General features: G+C 35.4%; 1 pseudogene; it reads right to left on the bottom strand.

Annotated features, from left to right (window-relative positions):
* Positions 1-776: 776 nt before the first annotated feature.
* The window catches only part of LOC129308924 (transcriptional corepressor LEUNIG-like), a 65,844-nt pseudogene continuing 45,651 nt past the window's right edge, over positions 777-20,969 (bottom strand).

Genomic DNA, 20,969 nt, shown 5'->3' with positions numbered 1-20,969 from the left:
ATAGTAAATTTTTTTACTATTTTTACGAGTTTTCTCTTTAGCTATCCTTTAAGGTTAAATGTCTTTCAATCAGTCTAAATTCCACATTTGGCATATGAAAAGAAAACAAAAAAAAAAAAAAAGGCTGTTATGGAAGAATGAAATTTACATAGTATCTACAGGACCCTTTATATCATTAGTTAATGACAGCCATTTTTTTGATCATTACTTCCTTATCAAGCCAGATAAGAAAATTTTAAATTATAAAATCACATTTTTTTCCCTATTTTCACATTTCATTCTTAAAGTTCCCCTGGCAATTGAAGAATGCATTAAAAGACACAGAATAAACAAGGGTGAATCCCTATCAAAGGCATTCCGTATCGACTTATAGCCATCAAATAGAGTTCACTCTATGTACAACTACAGAATTACTTTTAATTATAATTATAAATAACAATTTCCTCAGTAAAAAGAGAAAGCCGAAATTTGCTTAGTGCAATATATAGCTATACACTATAAGTGCTAAATATCATCTCTCAGTACAGCCAAAATCTGTTCTTCTTAGGTCTAATACTTTCATAGCATACCAATTTCTAAGTCTAAGAAGGATGCCTAGTATGTTGGTTACCAAGAACTGGACTAATATAATATTAATGTACGTGTGTATGTGTGTGTGTATTTATGTGTATATAGACATGGATATAGATAGAACTAGAAAGATCTATAAAGAAAAGTTATGATGTTTGTTGAAGGTATGCCTATATTGCAATGCACATGAGGAGGCAAGATAGAAGTCACTTCCAAATCTTGACATGTTTGTCGTGACTAGCTGAGGCCACCAACCCAGTAGCATTTGATGCAGCCAAAGAAGATACAAGATTGTCATGTGCAGATATAGGCATTATCTTGTTCTCACTTAAGTCCCGGAGCTCTAGAGTCTGAAACATCATATGATTCCACAAGTGAAAACAACAAAACTCCAAATCAGCAGAAGATGATGATGCTTGCCAGTTCAAAGTTAGCAGTCAATTATACAGGCTTTTTCTTAAATTTTGCTAAAACTGTAAGTGCCTTTCCTGCATATTTCAAAACATTCATATTCCTTGAAACAAAAAGTGTATTACATGCATATCTTCTTAATTTTGCTAATTGAAACTACAGACCTCCTCAAAGTTCTAAAGGAATTACATGAACTTATTTTCTATTTGGTTAAATAGAAATTTGAATCTTAAATTATAGATTTGGGAGCGATTTGAACCTCGAACTCATTTTTAGTATGATTTGAATTGGGGGGGAGGGGAGAGAAAGTGGGGCCTTGCTTAAAGTAAGGGTATCTAGTTCAAATTAACGGGCCAAATTGCCCAAAGTGTAATTATTTAGGGGTTAAAATGTATAAAAAATAAATTTAGAGTTCAAATCACTTCTAGACCTATAATTTAGGATCCAAATTATCATTTAATTTTTTTTTTCTCTTTTTCAAGCAAGGTTTATGGATATTTTGAAAATAAAGAGGAGGTCCATGTAACTTCAATGAAATTGGTAATGAGAAATTTGTGTAATTTAGCAAAATTCTGAATTTGATCTGAAAAAAGGGGATGTTCATATTATTTCAGCAAAAGAAAGAGGAAGTTTATATATTTATAACTTATAATAATTGGCAAGAGTACAAGTATGATAAGAACTAGGTAGCTAACCTTATGGCAGCCAATAACCAGCAAAGGATAGGAAGGATGGAAAACACCGGTGTTGAATTGCTTGCCGGATGCATTCAACTCATGAATGCATTCCCCTTTACCAGATTTAACTGTCCACACTCTAATCAAGTTATCACTCACAGATGCCAAGTATTCTCCAGAAAATCCCAGCACACAGAACGGACAAGATTTTTGTGGCCCTAAAATAAGCATCAAAGCATGATTGATCATTAATAACCAGTTAAAAAGTCCATCACAAGAACCTAAGAAAGGTGGGGGAAGCTGATGGATAAGCTCCAAGTCATATTGAGAAAAATAATGCGATAAGATTCCAAATATCAGCCACATCAATCTCTTGTAACACCAGAAATAACGCTCTTTCACGAATCATGAACTTTGGTCAACATAAATAACTCCAATTCATAATTAGAAAAATAGCAACTTTATGATTTTATCGGGTAGAATTAGTGCAGTCATATTAATTGGAACAAGTGATGTTTTCAGTCAAGCTTCAGTAACAAAAGATTTATTAAACATCCCAAGCAAGAAAGGAGGTAGCCACAGAAAACATGGTAGAAGTTCAACATATATGATCATCAAAAGTTCTCCAGTAAATATGCAGATATTCAATTTAATAATGGGAGAATTTAAGGTGACGGCAAAAATCAATCACCCCCAAAGAAACAGATTCCTTGAGGTAGGAGACAAGAAAATATTGGTCATATTGAAACATCAGTGCAATTGAATCTCATGTTTCAACTTGAAGAGTCCACAAGAATCCATGGAATTTTCATTACTATTCAGTATGCTCTCATCTGCTACTTTTCTCAGTTGAAAACACATTAATCTATCTTATCTGACAGATAATATCAGATACTCGACAATAAAATTGATTGAACTTTCATTATGAAAGCGTGTTTCATTTGAAAATATAGATTTGAGCCATACTGTCCTTCAAATGAAAATGACAATACCAACCCATTTTTCTAAGGTTGAATTCATTTGATCTTTTTTTTTTCAATAGAGGAAAATAAATAAATAACTGACTAAAGGCCAGAGATACAGATGGGTAAATGAAATTATCAATAATGTTCCTAGAGTAGCCTAACATGTAAATATGTTAATACAAAGCTCAAAGCAAAGATTTGAAGGGAACCTGTAATAAAGTCTCCAAAACGGATTTTCTACGTCAATAATAGATATATAATTATCTGCTGCAGCAACAAGAAGCATTCCTGAAGGTTGAAATCTCATCTGAGTAGCATCACCCTAACAAAATGAAGAGCAAACTAACATTTGTAGGCTTGAGAAGGGGAAAAATTATGTTTCAATCAGATTTACAATTGTGTTGAGATTATTTCACCTTTAAAACCCCAGCACAACCGCCATTCTTAATACTACTCCAGTATTTTATCTCACTATGATTATCACAAGAGAATATAACGTCCTCTTTACAAGGGTGAAAGTCCAGTGACCTTACAGCTGTTGAGTGTCCAGTGAATGTACGGAGTGAATAAACAGGCTGTAAATGGTAATTCAATTTCAGCAATGATCATATGGCATATAAGAGCACTGAAACAGATAAAAAGATTGTTCATGATGCACTCAACAGACTGATGAAACGGTGAATGTAATAGGACCAAAACCAGTATCTCAACGAAAAACAACAGTAAAAACAGTAGCAACAATAGATGAGGGGACAATGCTGAGGTTTTTCATTCAAATGAGAGAAACTGAATCAGAGTTACAAGGACTTCCTCTGATTCTAGCCAAAACCCTATCTCTTGACTGATCACAATAGTAACAGTGACACAAGATACCAACCTCATAAAAGTGAGTTCCCTCCTTCTGGTGTTCAAGAGGCCGGTCTCTCCTCACCAATCTCACCAAAAAGACACCCCCTCCCAAAACAAACAAAAGACTTATAAACTCACGGCATGGCCTTTTCCTAGCTCTTACTATCCAAAAGATACTAATCATAACACAAAATCATGATTCACTATTCCATACAGCCATGGACCAAGGGATAATCATCTTGACCAGTCAATCCCTTTCCATATGAGTCATTCTTCTTCTGTACTCTCCTCTTATAAGTCTTAGAGAAATCACAGGCTCTATCATTACCTTCCCCTAAAAGTTTCACCTTGTCCTCAAGGGGAAAGGATGGAAATTAGTTGCTAATCAGTTCTGCACATTCCCAAGAATTTTCAAACTCAGGTAAATCTTGCCATTTAATCAACACCTCTTGCTGTCCATTCAAAAGCTTTCAAAACAGTCTTATATCTTCAGGTTGTACTTGTAATTCTAGTTCATTAGAAAGGGTTGGAGAAATGGTTGGACTCACAACTGCAGAAGGCACATATTTTTTTAGTTGTGAAACATGAAACACAGGATGAATGCAGGCTGTGGGCGATAATTCCAGCTTGTAGGCTACTACTCCCACCTTCTCAAGAACCTTGAAAGGGCCATAAAAATGAGGGCTTAGCTTTTAATTGACCTTCCTAGCCAAAGTTTTCAGCCTATAAGGTCTTAGTTTCACATAAACAAGGTCCCCAACTTCGAATTGCACATCCCTTCTATGCTTATCAGCTTGCTCTTTCATTTGGCTCTGAGCCTTAGCTAAATTGTCTCTTGAAAGAGAAATAATCTGATTTTGAATCTGGATTTGCTCATTCACGTCTTCAATAGCTGAAGGTTCACCGCTTAATTTCAAGAATGCAGGGGGATCCCTACCATACACTGCCTTAAAAGGTGTCATATTAGTTGCACTGTGGTAAGAAGTATTATACCAATACTCAGCTCAAGATAGCCATGTAGCCCAGTAAGTAGGCTTTTCATTTGCAAAGCAACACAAGTAAGTCTTTAAGCTCCTATTTAAAAACCTTAGTTTGTCCATCGATTTGAGATGATAGGATGAATTGAGACAAAGTTGAGTACCAGCCTACTTGAACAATTTTTGCCAAAATTGCCTTATAAAGACCTTGTCCCGATCAGAAACAATGGTTTTAGGGAAACCATGCAGCTTCACAATCTCCATTATGAACCTTTCAGCAATATCTTTAGCAGTAAAAGGGTGGGAAAGAGAAAAGAAATGAGCATATTTTGTAACCCTGTCCACAATTACAAGTATGGTATCATACCTCTTTGACTTAGGGAGCCCGGTAATGAAATCCATGCTAATATCCTCCCAAAGATTTTGTGGAATAGGTAATGGTTGTAACAGGCCAGTCGGAGACAATGCTTGATGTTTATTCTTTTGGCATAACTCACAGCTTGCCATATATTGTTGGACATCCCTTTTCATTCCCTCCTAATACACAACATTAGACAGCCGCTTGTAAGTGCGTAAATAGCCCAAATGCCCCCCATTGGAGAGTCATGATATTCCTTAAGCAACAAGGAAATTCTGGTGGAACCTTTTGGTAGAATTAACCTCCCTTTATAGTGTAGGCACCCATGTATTAAGCTGTACCCTTCCACCCTTTTTTTTATTATTGATGAATTGCTGTAGAATTTTGCTCAATTTCAGATCAGCTTGCACCTCTTTCTCCCATTCCTCCACATCATTATACTACCATAAGCAAAATCCCATCAATTCCAGCAATTCTCCTTGTCTAGATAAAGCATCTATAGCCCTATTCTCTCTTCCCGGCTTGTACACAATTTCAAATTTGAATCCCATTAATTTAGAGACCCATTTTTGTTGGTTTTCATCAACTACCCTTTGTTCCAGCAAATATTTTAGAGCCTTCTGATCAGTACGGATGATGAACTTTTGTCCCCAAAGATAATGTCACCACTTTTTGACTGCCATCACAATAGCCATAAGCTCTCTTTCATAGATAGAGCATTGTTGAGCTTTATTTGAGAGTTTTTGACTGAAATATGCCATAGGTTTGCCTTGCTGCATCAAGATTGCCCCACGCTGGTCTCGGATACATCATTCTCTAACTCAAAAGGGAGTATGAAATTAGGCATAGCTATTTTGAGATTTTCAAAGGCCTTCTTGGCTATTTGTGTCCATTTAAAAGCATCCTTTTTAAGCAAATCAGTTAGAGGGCTAGTGATCTTTCCATGATTCTTGACAAATCTGTGATAGTACCCAGTAAGCCTTAGGAATCCTCTCAAGGATTTCACATTCTTAGGCTTACGCCACTTCACCATCCTCTCTATCTTGGCCAAATCTGCTTGAACTCCTTCCTTAGATATAAAATGACCCAAGTATTCGATCTTGGGTTGGATAAAGCTGCACTTCTTCAAATTTATCACAAGCTGATTTTCTTGTAAAATAAAAAATACAGCTTCTAGATGCTTCAAATGTGAGGTTAGGTCATTGCTATATATAAGAATATTATCAAAAAACATTAGCACAAACCTTCGTAAATATTATAAGAATATTATCAAAAAACACTAGCACAAACCTTCGTAAATATTCCTTAAATACCTTATTCATTAGTGATTGAAAATTGGAGGGGGCATTAGTTAACCCAAAGGGCATCACCTTGGATTCGTAATGTCCCTCATGTGTTCGAAATGCTGTTTTATGCTCATCCCCTGCCTTAATCCGAATTTGATGGTATCTAGACTTCAAGTCCAGCTTGGAGAAGACCATTGCTCCCTTCAACTCATCCAACAACTCATCAATGGCTGGAATGGAAAATTTATCAGGCACGATGAATTTATTTAAGGCTCTATAGTCAACACAAAACCTCTAACTTCCATCTTTTTTCTTCACTAGCAGCACCAGACTTGAGTAAGGGCTATTACTTGGTTGAATAATCTTGGCTTTCAGCATATCTCTCACCATGCTCTCTATTTCATTTTTTATAGATGAGGGTACCGGTAGGGCCTTAAATTAGGGGGTTGTTCACTCAGTTTGATGACAATTGTATGATCCTTAGAATGTGATGGAGGGAGTTCCTTAATGGGTTGACAGACTATGGAAAATTTTTCCATCAAAGTCTAAATTTCTGGACTTAGAATTGTTATACCTTCAACATCGCTAGCTAGGCCATTATATTCAATCAAGAATCCTTCCCCCTTCTTCCCAATAGATCTAATTAAGGACTTGAAAGTAGGAACACCCTGTAAATAGATTCGTTCCCTTTTCTTGCCAATTTTCATTGTTAATTGACTCCAATTAATCTTCTTATCACCCAATGACTTCAACCATTCCATACCGAAGACTGCATCCACCCCACTGAGAGGAAAAGGGTAGAAGGTTTGATTAATCTTAAGCCCTTGCACCATCATACTAAGGTCCTTACAATGTTTCCTCCCTTTAACAGTGAACTCGTCCCCCACTGTGATAGTGTATTTCGATATTTCATCAGTTAGTAACCTCAATTTCTTCTGTAAATCTTCCACAATAAAATTATGTATGGCCCCACTATTAATGAGAATGATTACCCCCGTGCTCCTAATAGAACCTTTGACCTTCATAGTATGAGTGTCGTCGAACCCAGCCATGGAGTTTAGAGATAACTCCATTTGTGTCCCTTCTTTATTAGTTTTAGGGTACTCTTCATCTAATTTTGTTGCTGTGTCTCCCTCGTCTGTGAGTTTTTCATTCCCCATTTCCATTATTAGCACCTGGAGGTTCTTGTTCTTGCATTGATAGGTTAGGCTATATTTATCTCCACACTTGAAATAAAGCCCCAGCTCTCTTTGGCGGGCAATTTCTGAATCAGGTAGGCACCGAGTGTTGCTCCCCTTCCTCATGGTGGTCCAGCTTTCGAGTTCTTTGTTCTTGCCTCTAGTTTCCTTGTTTTTTTCTGCGTGTGACGTTGCTGCATTTGCTGGAGTCTTGTTTGACTCAGTCACATGAGCCACCAGTGTGAAATAAGAGGGTGGGCCAAATTTGATTTGGGCCCAAATTGGTGACGTTGGGTTCAGTTAACCCTAACTTCTTTGCATTCTCCTAGCATTTGATTCTTGTAGGGTCATGGTTTTCATTAGCTTCAGCTTTGTCTGTATCTTGTCTTTTAATCTAGAGCAAAATGCGCTGATCAAATACTCCTCTCAAGCTTCATTCAATGATATAGACAAGAGTTCAAACTCTTCCACAAATTCTAGCACTATCTTCTCTTGTTTTTCTGTGAAAAGCCTCTCATAATCACCTCTTGGTTGTGAAGAATGAAAACGATGAAGCAGTTCTTTCTTGAATTCAACCCAGTTGCATAAATGTGTCCTCGTGTCAAGCCATTGGTACCAATTCAAAGCTTTACCTTCTAGACATACAACTGCAACTTCAAGCTTGTCATGCTCAACTATGGAATTGACATGGAAATACCTCTTTACTTGGAAAAGCAAACCAAGAGGGTCCTCTCCTGAGAAGACAGGTAACTCTAACTTCCTGTACTTCCCTACCTCTGTCTCAACCCTTGGATTACTTCTGGATGTTTCCCTGTGATGGGTACCTTCCTGTTCATCCCTATGGGTTCCTACTATTTTGTTTTGCATCCGTTCCAAGGTAACATTTATACCCTTCGACATTTCTTTGATATCGCTTACGTCTCTTGTCAATACTCAAACCGTCTCCTTTAACTCTTGTACTTCACAATCAGAGTATTGTACTTTGTCCACCATAACTCCTCACTCTAACCACTTAAAGATCGTACTGCTCTGATGCTAATTAATAGGACCAAAACCAATATCTCAACAAAAAACAATAATAAAAACAGTAGCAATAATAGATGAGGGGAAAATGTTAAGGTTTTTCATTCAAATGAGAGAAACTGAATCAAAGTTACAAGGACTTCCTCTGATTCTAGCCAAAACCTTATCTCCCCTGACTGATCACAATAGTAACAGCGACACAAGATACAAACATCACAAAAGTGAGTTCCCTCCTTCTGGCATTCGAGAGGCCAGTCTTTCCTCACCAATCTCACTAAAAAGATACCCCCTCCCAAAAAAACAAAAGATTTATAAACTTATAACATGGCCTTTTCCTAGCTCTTGCTGTCCAAAAGATAATAATCATAACACAAGATCATGATTCACTGTTCCATACGGCCATGGACCAAGGGATAATCATCTTGACTAGTCAATCCCTTTCGATATGAGTCATTATTCTTCTGCACTCTCCTCTTATAAGTCTTAAAGAAATCATAGGCTCTATCAAAATGTGAAAAGATACTGACGGGATTCATAACACAAGGTGACCTAATGGAAACTTTCAAGGTAATCAACTTTTCCTGCCAAATGCAGCCGGTCTTGTCAAAGGATTGGGTAAAATACTTACAAAAGATCAAATCTTCCTTGACTAATTTCAGTTCATATGCTGCATCACAGTAGGTAAAAACACTGTTTCCATAAGAAGTAAATTTAACCATATGCTAGGTATAATAAAGTAAGGATTATTCAGAATTCAGAAACAAGATTTAAAATGATCGAGTTTAATATAAAATAATTAGCCAAATTGTAAAGGATTAAAATCAGGGCAACATTTGTTTAAAGATCAATTGTACAAATATATGGAGTTATGGATGTAACATCCTGAATTTCTTAATCCCATGATAGCTGTTAATTGAGGGTAAAGTGGCAACTAGTGTAGGATTAGAAATTTGGATGATTGTGTGATGATTTGATTCGTTGGGATGTTAAATGAACAAATATTGGCGGAAGAATCGTGTTTTGGGTCGAAGCAAATGTACATGGTGAGAATTATTCTCATAGTGCCACGCACCATGACTTATACTGTATGCACCATGGCACATGAACCAGAAAGGGACTTCTTAAGTCATGAAATTTCATGAATTTTAAAAAGGGAAAATTAGAAACACATGAAAGAGAGAAGAGAAAAGTGAAGGATGTGCTAGGGTAAGAGATTTCGAAGCTGTGGACAGTGCTTCTGATCAGTAATTTAGCGGGTAAACTATGTATAACTCTTACCTTCCATTCTACCCAAATTTCTCTGAATATGAGTTATAAAAAAATTGAGTCGGTGAAATTTAAGGGGTTTGATTCTCATTTAATAGTAATAGAAAAGTTCTTGAGAGTTAAATTAAAGCTTTGTGACTAGTTTGGAGTTAAATGATAAAGCTTTAAACCTGTAGGCTCGATTTGACCCTAAACTAAGAGGAAATTAGGGTGAAAATCCTATTTGAGTGAAATGAAACTAGTTGAGGTGATAGTAATTAAGTAGAAACGAACTTAGAACAAATAATGGAAAGGAATAGACGGTTAAATGTAGCTACAAGTAGTAAATATGTATTTTTGGACAAATTGGACCAATTGACCAAATCATGCCAATTGTGTTTAGATTGGCATATCAGACATGTGAATTGAGAAAGGAAGCTTGCGACAAATTGTAGTGGTGGATGGAATTCACGAGTAACCTTTCTAGTGACAGAAAGGTTAAGGTAACCGAATAACTTCCTTTGTTTGACTATTTCTTGTAATTATGTGTGAGTATGCTATCTATTGTATGAAATTGTTAAACTAAACATGTTTTGTAGCATTGTGTGAATGTTGCATGAAAATGACTTTTAATTAAATAAATGAGCAAGAACATGTGATTTCATACCTTATATAAATAAATATTATGTATTGAGGATATATGTACGAATGAGAAACCTATGGATGGTTTGGAAAGTATGATCATAAGGGTAGGAGTTCACCTGTGTGGTGTGTTGTGATAAGAACATATGTCATATTCTTCTTAGGCTCGATGGGATGTAGTGTTGGAGAATTATACCTCCTTAGTGCCTTTTGAGGTGCGGTATTGGAGATGATCTCCTTAGTATCTATTAAGGTGTGATGTTGGAGATATGGACTCCTTAGTATCTGTGTGATATGGTGTTGGAGTCAGCGATATCCCATTGTGTATATTAGGGGAAACTATAGTCTAAAAGTGAGATAAAATACCTTTAACTAAGTGATTCTACTATAAAAGGTGAGCTCAAAGCCAATAAGAGTATAAATTGGTTTAAGGCGGGCCTATGGTTTCGTGTTAGAGTGATTTGGAGGTTTGATTGGTAGCAATCATGCTATATGCTATATTGGTGGAAAAGTGGAGAAAAGTGGTGAAATAAGTGTAAAAGTGATAAAATGATTGATATAAGTAATATTTGAAATAAAACGTTTGATTATGTAATGATTAAGGGTATATTATGCTTTACTTTCATATAGTTGCATGTGATAGTCAATAGGAGTAAATTATTTTGTTACTGAGATTTTTATCTCACCCCGTGGTTTCATTTTTACAGGACTAAGCAGTGATCAGGGCAAGGGAAAAGAGTCAGGACTGGCTTAGAGTTGTTGAAGCCATGTGAACTCAGAGTATTGTGTAATGAACTGAGAACTTGTGTGTGTGTATATATATGAGTTGTCATAAGGATTGCATGCATCCTTTGAGTAGTGAAATAGAGAAAATGTAGTGCTTTTGTGAAATTTTAACCTAATTGTGTATATATATAGTGAAATGAGAATTAGGGCTAAGATTTGGTTGTGAATGTTGTGAGTTTTAGTGAATCTTAGCCTATGCATAAAATTATGATGAAATAAGTAATTTGGGGTTAAGATTGAGTTATGATTATGTTATGAATATAGTTTAATGTGATGTTGGTGAAAAAAAGGGCCAAGTAGGTTAAGTACCAAATTGTCACAAATTGTGAGAAGTTGAGAAATGTGAAAATTGGCCTTTGAGGGGCCAAATTTTGGTATAGGTATATATATGTGATATATTGTGATTAATCAGGTGTAATAGGTGTTTTTAGACTTAGTTGAAGGCCATATGTGGTCAATGAGAAAAAGGAATCGATTTGAGCAATTGGGTGCCTTAATTTCTTTGAAAAAGTGACTTTTTGCACCTAGCTATCCAAATTTCAATCAGACTATTATCTCTTATCCAAACCTATATCCTTAACCTGCTTATGAGATAAGCTTCGTGTAGATGCTTGAATTACTCCGATTGGATGTTGTATGTGAAAACAATGCATGCCGAGAGTTCATCATTTTTGCTGTCAAATGATAGTAGAAAATTCAGACTGGCGCACCATAGCGCATGGCACAGAGAGTCAGACATATGGCTCTATGCCACATGCCATGGTGCATGTACTAGACGCCGCAGCACATGGCCCATTTTTCAACTTAATTTTGTGGTTTTTAATGCATGCAATTAGTGTTATGAATGCATGTGAATTGCTTCCACTATGTAATACTCAAATGTGTTGTGATTTCAATAGTTTTGCAAAACAAGTTTTGGGTCCAAGGTTTTAAAACAAATTCTTTGATTACTGAGTTTTGATTAATGTTGTGATTTGGCTAACTTTCTCCTATATCGAGCAGATATAGGAGGTTACAATGGACATTGAAATTTAAGTTAAAAGGACTCAAATAATAGCTTAGCTGCAATATTCAACAGATCAAAATTCAAGCAGGGATTTCCTTGAAACTTCAATAATTATGATTCTTGTAAAATCTTTTTGAAAATTTACAATGCTAATTTACAAAGAGGGGATTAATACAAAACAAAATATATTAGGTAACGTCAAACGTGGGTGTGATTTAAAATGAAAGATGGTGATTTCTCAAAACAATTTTACTAATTAAATTGATAATTCTATCTCTCAATCTCTGTCCAACTATATCCAATTTTACTTCAATCAATTCAAATTTGAATTTTACAATTCAACTAAGATAAGAGATCATAACTAACATTATCAACATCCTAAACCCTAATAGTTTAGTTAGATGAGGATGTAGCAATGTGTGACACGCTGGGACTAAATCAAACACCAGTTACCCATTCAGAGTGCTCTTCAAGTGCAAACTTCAAATCAAATGAGTTGATGCACCACAATGAAGCCTATACCACAAAATAATAAAGCAAACATATAACATTTCTTCTTGAAAGGAGATTGCTGTTGAAGTTCAAGAAACACAGGAACTACCTTTTTATTATGGCCAGTAGTAGCAAGCAACTTTCTATCAGATGAGAAGTGACAACATTCAATTTGATGTGTACTTTCCATTATAAGATTGATCTCTTTAAATGCAAATCCTAAAGCATAGTAAGAAATTAAATCTTGGAAAACATGTGGTTATATTTTGTTCATATCTTGCATTTATGGAACTAATTTTAAAGAATTCATAAACTAAGTCTTTATTTTGTTTTATTTCATTTCTAGTTCCTGATAGTCATTCCTTTTAATTCATTGTTTTTCATATCTTGACAATTATTTGCTTGTATAAAGGTATTTAAGTCCTCGCTATCATAAGTCTCTCTCCATATTTAATATGATTTGTCTCTGCAGAATAAAATAAAATTTCAAAATACAGAGTTGAAACAGAACATTGAAATTCCATAGTTCCAGAATTCTACATATTTGTAGTTATGCAATTGATCCAACACACATAAACTTCTCTAGGAGTTTCTGGCTCGGCCAAAAATGAAAATACCCTCCTTCCCCTTTGATGAAATATAGGAATTAATATATTTTAAAGAAGCTTTGTATAAGAGGAAATCTATCTTAATTTTATATTTTAATACTTTTTGTTTTTTACTCTATTTAGCAAGTGGGTTGTTTTATCCTTTCATATATTAAATGGGTTGGCAAGTAGATGTTTGGTTGTATGGGAGGAAACCTCTAGTTTATATATACATGTTGCTTTTGTAACTTTTAGGTAGATTTGATTATTGAAGTCATTTGAAATATTCCGAAAGCTCAATCCCTCCAATCTGCATCTCTCTACCTCTGTTCAAATCAATTTGAGTGTGTGTGTGTTTTACATCAACTTGGCATCAAAGCAAGGCTTTGAACACTCCTAGATTGTTCCCGCTGCTGAAGATTGGAGAAAACTCATCAGGAAGCCCAACATACTTTGTTTCACACTGCCAGAGCCCAGAGCCACACTTCCCAACATCACATCCTAAAATGGACACCACCATCATGTTTAGGAGGGGAAATCTAGTTAGAACTAGAAAACCCACCTTTGTCTATAACTGCACGCACTGTCATGTACCAAAGGACTCTCCAACGCATGGTCTTCACATGCACACGTGCCGCAACACACATCGTCCGAACAACGTCTCCAGAATCTGATTTTCAGCATATTTGGTGTTTTCAAGGAGTTTCTTCAAGTTTTGATCAACCTAAGAGCCTTGAATCATCATCCAAAGTTTTATTTGGGGTAAAATTTCATCTTTTGTAGCTTTTATAGCTTGCTGGCCTATCTTATGTGCAAGAAATCATTTTTGGAATTTTAGTTTTTTGTTCATTATGTCCAGAATCCTTAAAAGTGATCTTGAGGAATCTAAAAGGGTTCAAAAGTAATATGTGGATCACAAAATTCAAGAGTTGAAGGGGTATATGAATACTAAGTTTAACGAAGTCTTAAGGGCTCTTAAATGTTTAAGCCATCAAAGGGGCATGGAGATAACTTTTTCAAGATAGAATGATGATATTTTCAAGGCACAAGAGAATGGTACCCTCATAAAAAAAGCTACACACCTATGTCAGTTATACCAAAAAGGGATACTAATAGTATTCATGGTCCTATTACTGGGAGTGAAACCATTCTTATGAAAGAGCTTAAGTTAGAAAATGGAAGTGACATAGATGTTACTATGAAGCAAGAGAAAGAATTTGGAGTCAAAAGAAATCTCTATAAAAAATGAGAGTATTAGTCTTAAAGTGAATCAAGGCTTCAAATTGTTGACTAAAGATTATCATTTAGAGGCAATAGAGACTTATGAGTGGATGCCAATAAGTGATCTTGACAAGAGTATTCAACTTTGCCAAATTCCTACTTCTAATCATCTATGTGCTACACCATTTATTGAAAAAGCTGTTTTGGTTATGAAAGAACATATTATTTTCCCATTTGATAACAACTTCTACAGCTACCTTATTCATCAAGAATATTTTTTAAATTATTATGATCATATTGCTTATTTTCCACACGGTCTCATTCTCCAGATTAATTGCTACTTGGAAGGATGCCCTACATCACGCTCTAGTAGAGTTACTTCAACATTTTTTTACTCTCTGAAGGAGAGTTCCATCAAACAGGGGAAAAATGATGAAATATAGGAATTAATATATTTTGAAGAAGCTTGCTATAAGTGGAAATCTATCTTAATTTTATATTTTATACTTTTTGTTTTTTACTCTATTTAGCAAGTGGGTTGTTTTATCCTTTCATTTATTAAATGGACTACAAGTTAATGTTTCCTTATATGAGAGGAAACTTCTAGTTTATATATAGACATTTCTTTTGTAACTTGGAGGTAGATTTGATGAATGAAGTCATTTGAAATATTGTGAAAGCTCTCTCCCTCCAGTCTGCATCTCTCTCCCTCTGCTCCCTCTCCCTATTAGTTCTGTGTCTCTCTCCCTCTATTTAAATCAGTTTGAGCATGTGTGTGTGTTTTACATCACCCTTAAGACCATTTGTAGAATACTCACTCAACACTCAAAACTGAAAAATACCCCAAACTGTTTCCCTTCACAATTTAGATCCTTCTGCTCAGCTGTCCATTAACAATACTAATACATGGGAATTAGGAATAGTAAGGGTAATTAGGGCAATTAGGGGTAAAAGGGTAGTTTGGGAATACGTTTAATATCCCTATAAATTGGACCTAATTGGTGTTAAATGAATGATATTATATTTTGGTAGGAATATTTAGTAGTTATTGTAAATATTATATGGTCTTTATTAGGCTTTATTAGCCATTATTAGTAATCATTTCCCATTGTGTATATATAGTCAACTTGTGCTCAGTATTCTGATCAATGAGAAATATTATTTTTCTACCAAAATCCACATGGTATCAAAGAAAGTGATTTGAAATCATCATTAGGGTTCTTTAGGTTATGGTTCGTAAAAGCTACTCTGTACAAAAACTTAAGGCTATGATGCAGGTGTTGGTTAAGATCGTTGTGGCTCTCACCACCCCCTTAGGTGTGTTCAAAAAGCTCCAATCGGCAAAACCCCCAAAGGACATGATGATTGCTGGCACGTGTGGTTTACACAAGCTGCCAAAAAATCTGCCATCAAAATTGACTTAATGGCGCATGGCAGTGCATGCCACCTTTGTTCAGGCCGCAACTCCCCTTTTCGACAACACAGACCCTTTTCTAGTGAGATCTAAGCCTCATCTATAACTGGATACCCTTTCCTCAACATTGGTTTATCCCTACAATGTGTTTGGGGGTCTGTTTGAAGGAATTTGGGGTGCTCTTGGGATATGGTTACTGATTCTTCTTTGCTATATGGGCTTTGTCTCATGGTAAGTTTTAAGAGTGGTTATTTGGACTCTCCTAAATATTCTAATGAAGTTGACTAGATATTGGATTGTAGTGTCAGTGGAAAAATATGGGCCTAAAGTAATAATTGCCAAAAGAGGAACGTTTCTTTAGGCCCTAAAAACATCTTGCAATGCCATAGTCAGGATGGTTGATTTGAGAGCCTCCGACCACATGACTTGTTCTCATGAGTTGTTTAGTACTTACACCCCATGTGCTAGAAATGTTAAAGTTAAGATAGCAGATGGCTCCTTAGCACCTATAGCGAGAAAAGGGAGTATTCAAATTTTTAATTCTAGAGTGTTGGCTTCTGTCCTTCATGTGCCTAAACTTGATTGTAACCTACTTTCAATCAATCAATTGATGACCAAATCAAATTGTTAAGCTAAATTCCTCCTATCCCATTATGTGTTTTAGGATCTATCATTTGGAGCGACAATCAAAAGTGCTAAGGAGTATGACGGGCTTTACTATTTTGAAAGCCACCACTTGAGTGGTAACTCTCTGATTGTTGGTAAGTCTATCTCTCTCTCTAAAGTTAATGATGTTCTATTATGGCATAAGAGGATGGGTTATCCTAATTTTCATTACCTTCAATGATTGTTCCTAAGTCTATGTCCAAACTTGAATATTAATGACTTTCATTGTGAGGTTTGTGAACTAGCTAAACACCACAGAACATCCTTTTAGAGAACCAAATACATACCCACCAAACCTTTCACAACCATTCATATTGACTTGTGGGGACCATCCTGTACACCTAATCGTACTAAAGCCACATGGTTCATTTCCTTTATTGATGACCATACTCGTGTCAATTAGGTTTATCTTTTACAAAACAAGTTTGAGGCTACATCCACATTCATGACTTTCTTCAACATGATCAAAACCCAATTTAATACAATCATCCAAGTCTTACACACCAACAATGGCATCAAATACTTTAACCAATCTTTGAAGACTTTTCTCCACATGCACGGTATTGTCCATACTAGTTTTTGTGTCCATGCACCTCAACAGAATGGGGTTGTAGAAAGAAAAAATCATCATATACTTGATGTTGCTAGAGCACTCATGTTTACCTGTAATGTGCTTAAATTTTATTGGGGGGATGCCATTTTAATTGCAACTTACCTAATCAATTGAATGTCCAATCAAATCTTATCCTTTGAAACTCCTCTTCACAAATTGCAAAGTATTTTCTCCACATTCCATATTAAAACCAATCTTCCACTTCATGTGTTTGGTTGCACAGCATTTATCCATAACCACTAAAGCACCAAACTTGAACCTTGAGCCATTAAATGCATATTCCTTGGCTATTCTCCTACTTAAAAAGGATATAAATGCTTTAACCTAATCACAAAACACACATTTGTCAGCCTGGATGTCACCTTTCATGTAGCTACTCCATGCCATCCCATTTCTTCAATGTAGGGGGAAAGCATAAGTGAATTTCAAACTTGGGAACAAGAATTTAACAGAGAACTAGTGCTTTTTGAGCCATGGTTTGCAAGAATTGAAACTGAGCCATTACCTTCATCTACCCTTCCAACATCCCTTCAAATACCATCTCCTCCTATGCCACAATTTGAGAAACACATACAAATAGGAGGAGATGCAGAAAGACCACAAAAGGGAGAACTCTTAGTTTACACTCAAAAAAATATCAAAAGATAGTGAGCAATTTATACCTGAAGCACTAAGAGAGTTGACACTAGAGGTAGCTCCTAAAGCAAAAACTCATGGTGACATAGAATTTAGGGTAACTCCTAAGACCGTAATGCTTGATGGTACAAAATATAATGCCCTCATTCACATTACCATATGATCCTCCACTTACTCTACTAATTTGTATGAAAATCAATTATTTAGAAAGTTTTGGTATTCCAGATAAAATATTTTCAAAATCATTTCATAAATTATTCAAACTATAAAAACCCTACACAACGAAACCACTATGTGAAAGTGCATCAAAGATCAAGAAAACATGTGCATTTTAATTAAATTAAGTCAAAATAAGGGTCATGTGTCACAGCTCGTGCCACATGCGCCGCAACATGTGGCATAAAGATCATAGCTATTCGCTCTGTGTCATGCACCATGGCATGTAGATACACACACCATGGCACACACACCTAGCTCTATTGTCACACAATAGTTTTTAGTGCAAACTTCGATGTGCGTTGTTTTCACATCCGATGTCCAATTAAGATGGTTCAAGCGCCCACATGAATCTTGTTTCAAAATCTAACCAATGATACTGGTTTCATTTAAATTTGATATTTTATTTGAAAATTGAATATCCAAGTGCATTTTGACCATTTTAAGTCAAAATTTGCCACTTGAGTATCTCTAATAAAAACTATGTTATTAGCCGCTTTTAGGGCCTTGACCATGTGGACAATATATGCTTGATTGACTAATGACATAGACAATATAACACACATACACACAATTAGCCTATAAACTACCCATATCACACATCACACATCATACATTAACTTCCTCACAATCAAACTTTCTCTCACTACTCTCTCTCTAGATTAGGGCAAATTGTGCCTATATCTTCAAAGCTTTATCGTTATGACTCAAACCAGTCACAAAGTATTAGTTTAGTTCTGGAGAACTTTTCTATTACTATAGGGTAAGAAATCATTTTCTTAAAACTTTTGAATTCAATTTCTCACTAGTTAAAACTAAAAAAAATAAGGTAAAATTGAACACTATTAGAGTCTTATTGTTTATGGCAGCTAATTTTGAGTGGCCTCTTCATCAACTTGACATAAAAAATGCTAGTCTGAATGGAGAATTGAAGGAAGAAGTGCATATGACTCTACCTCCTGGGTTTGATAAAGACAAGGCAACTCAAGTTTGTAAATTGAATAAGTCTATATATGTCTTAAAACAGTCACTAAGAACTTAGTTTAACAGGTTCTCAAGAGTCCTAAAGTTTGAAGGTTACAAGCAAGCCCTGTCAGATCATACAATGTTTGTTAAAGTCGAGGGAAGGAAGAAATGTATCCTTATTGTATATGTTGACAACATAATACTCACTAAAGATCACCTTGAGGAGACAGAAAGAGTAAAGGCAGTCCTTGGTAAGGAATTTGAAGTCAAAGATCTCGGGAAGCTAAAATACTTTCTTGGGATGAAAGTTGCTAGGTTAAGGAGAGGAATCTATGTTTCTCACAAAAAATACATACTTGATCTTCTTACTAAGATAGGTATGTGAGGTTATAGACTTGTTGAAACTCCTATTGAGGTCAAGAAACCTAAGGATAAGAATGGAAAAGAGAAAGACACTGAGGAGGAAGAAAACTCATATAAGGAGTATGAAGAAGAAAAGGAAGAAGCTATTGACAAGGAGAGATATTAGAAACTTGTTAGAAAACTAATATATCTTTCCTATACGATGCTAGATATAGCATTCACTGTCAGTGTAGCCAGTCAATAAATGAGCTGCCCAATAAAGAATCATATGGAAGTAGTCTACAGGATTTTGAGATATCTAAAAGACACTCCTGGTAAAGGGCTAGTCTTTAGAAAACATGAGGAAAGATCTATATAAGTTTACATTGATACAAGTTGGGATGGAACTTATAAAGATCAAAGGTCAACCTCTAGCTATTGTTCATTTGAGTGGGGTAATCTAGTCACATGGAAAAGCCAAAAGCAAAGAGTTGTTTCAAAAAGTAGTGCTGAATCTGAGTTGAGAGCTTTAGCTCAAGGAATAACAAAGGAGTTGTGGCTGGTATGAGTAAATAAAATACAAGTTGAAGCAAGTTTATCATTGAAGCTCTATTGTGATAATAAAGCTGCCATAAGCATGGCTTTAAATCCTGTCATGTAGAGATAGACTGCCACTTCATCAAAGAAAATGTGGAAGAAGGAATTATATGTTTGACATATTTGCCTACAAAGTTACAAGCAGCTGATGTTTTGACTAAAGGATTGCTTGGCCCCACATTTGAAGATTATATAAGCAAGTTGGACATGTTAGCATCTACAATCCAACTTAAGGGGGACTGTAGGAATATTTGATATTTATTGTAAATATTGTATAGTCTTTATTAGACATTATTAGTAATTATTTCCCCTTGTGTATATACAGTTAACTTGTACTTAGTATTCTGATCAATAAGAAATATTATTTTTCTTCCAAAATCCACAATTTTCTTAGTTTCCCTTTCCCTTTTACATCTATCAAATATTGACTAAGATGTCACTTCAACCTCTTTTAATTGTCACATTCACTCATCCATATGAGATCGCTCCTTAGAACTTCCTTTTGGCTATCAAATCACAAGAAATGTTATGTTAGAAGATTTTCTGACTCAATGAAAGTGATTTTAGAGTGCACAATTTTATGGTAATCCATTGTAGAATGTCATGCCATAAATGAAGGAGTCTCAAGTAGCATCTCAATTAGTGGTTTTAGTTAGAACCAGATATAAGTGTTGAGAGGAAGTTTGCATATGACATAAAGTTGAAGGGAGATAATAGCAATTTTCCTATTTTATTTATGAAAAAACATAACTTTTAAGCCTTGCACTTTGCTCATATTTTTCTATAAGTCCCTACTCTTTTCTTTTCAGTGGTCTAGGTCCCTACACTTTATTTTTCATTATTTTGGGTCCCTCCATGAACAAAGTGTAGGGATCTAAGAAGGACCCAAAACATCAAAAAACAAAAGGGACTTAGAATACCAAAACAAAAAGTGCAGGGACCTAAAACAAAATGCGAGCAAAATGTGGGGACCCAAAGTTATATTTTCCCTTTATTTATTTTCATTCATTATCTGGAGCAGGGAGGGCAGATGATAGCATGATACATTAATCAAAAGCTCCCATACATGTACCAGATCTATTTCTAGGGTCTGCATCATTAGGAGATAAGAATGACTCCACGTTGTCACCCAAAGATGCATAAGCTAAAAGACAGTCTATTTCTACCTACAACATAATCAGTTATCTTATGTGATACAATCATTAAAGAAAATAAATAACCATAGTATTATAATATCTCCAACAAG

This window comes from Prosopis cineraria, unplaced genomic scaffold (genome assembly GCF_029017545.1).
Source record: "Prosopis cineraria cultivar Desert tree isolate PC_DT_omini unplaced genomic scaffold, ASM2901754v1 PC4, whole genome shotgun sequence".
In the NCBI taxonomy this organism is placed as follows: Eukaryota; Viridiplantae; Streptophyta; class Magnoliopsida; order Fabales; family Fabaceae; genus Prosopis; species Prosopis cineraria.
The sequence above is the reverse complement of the archived record's forward strand: the minus strand, read 5'-3'. Positions and strand labels throughout refer to the sequence as shown.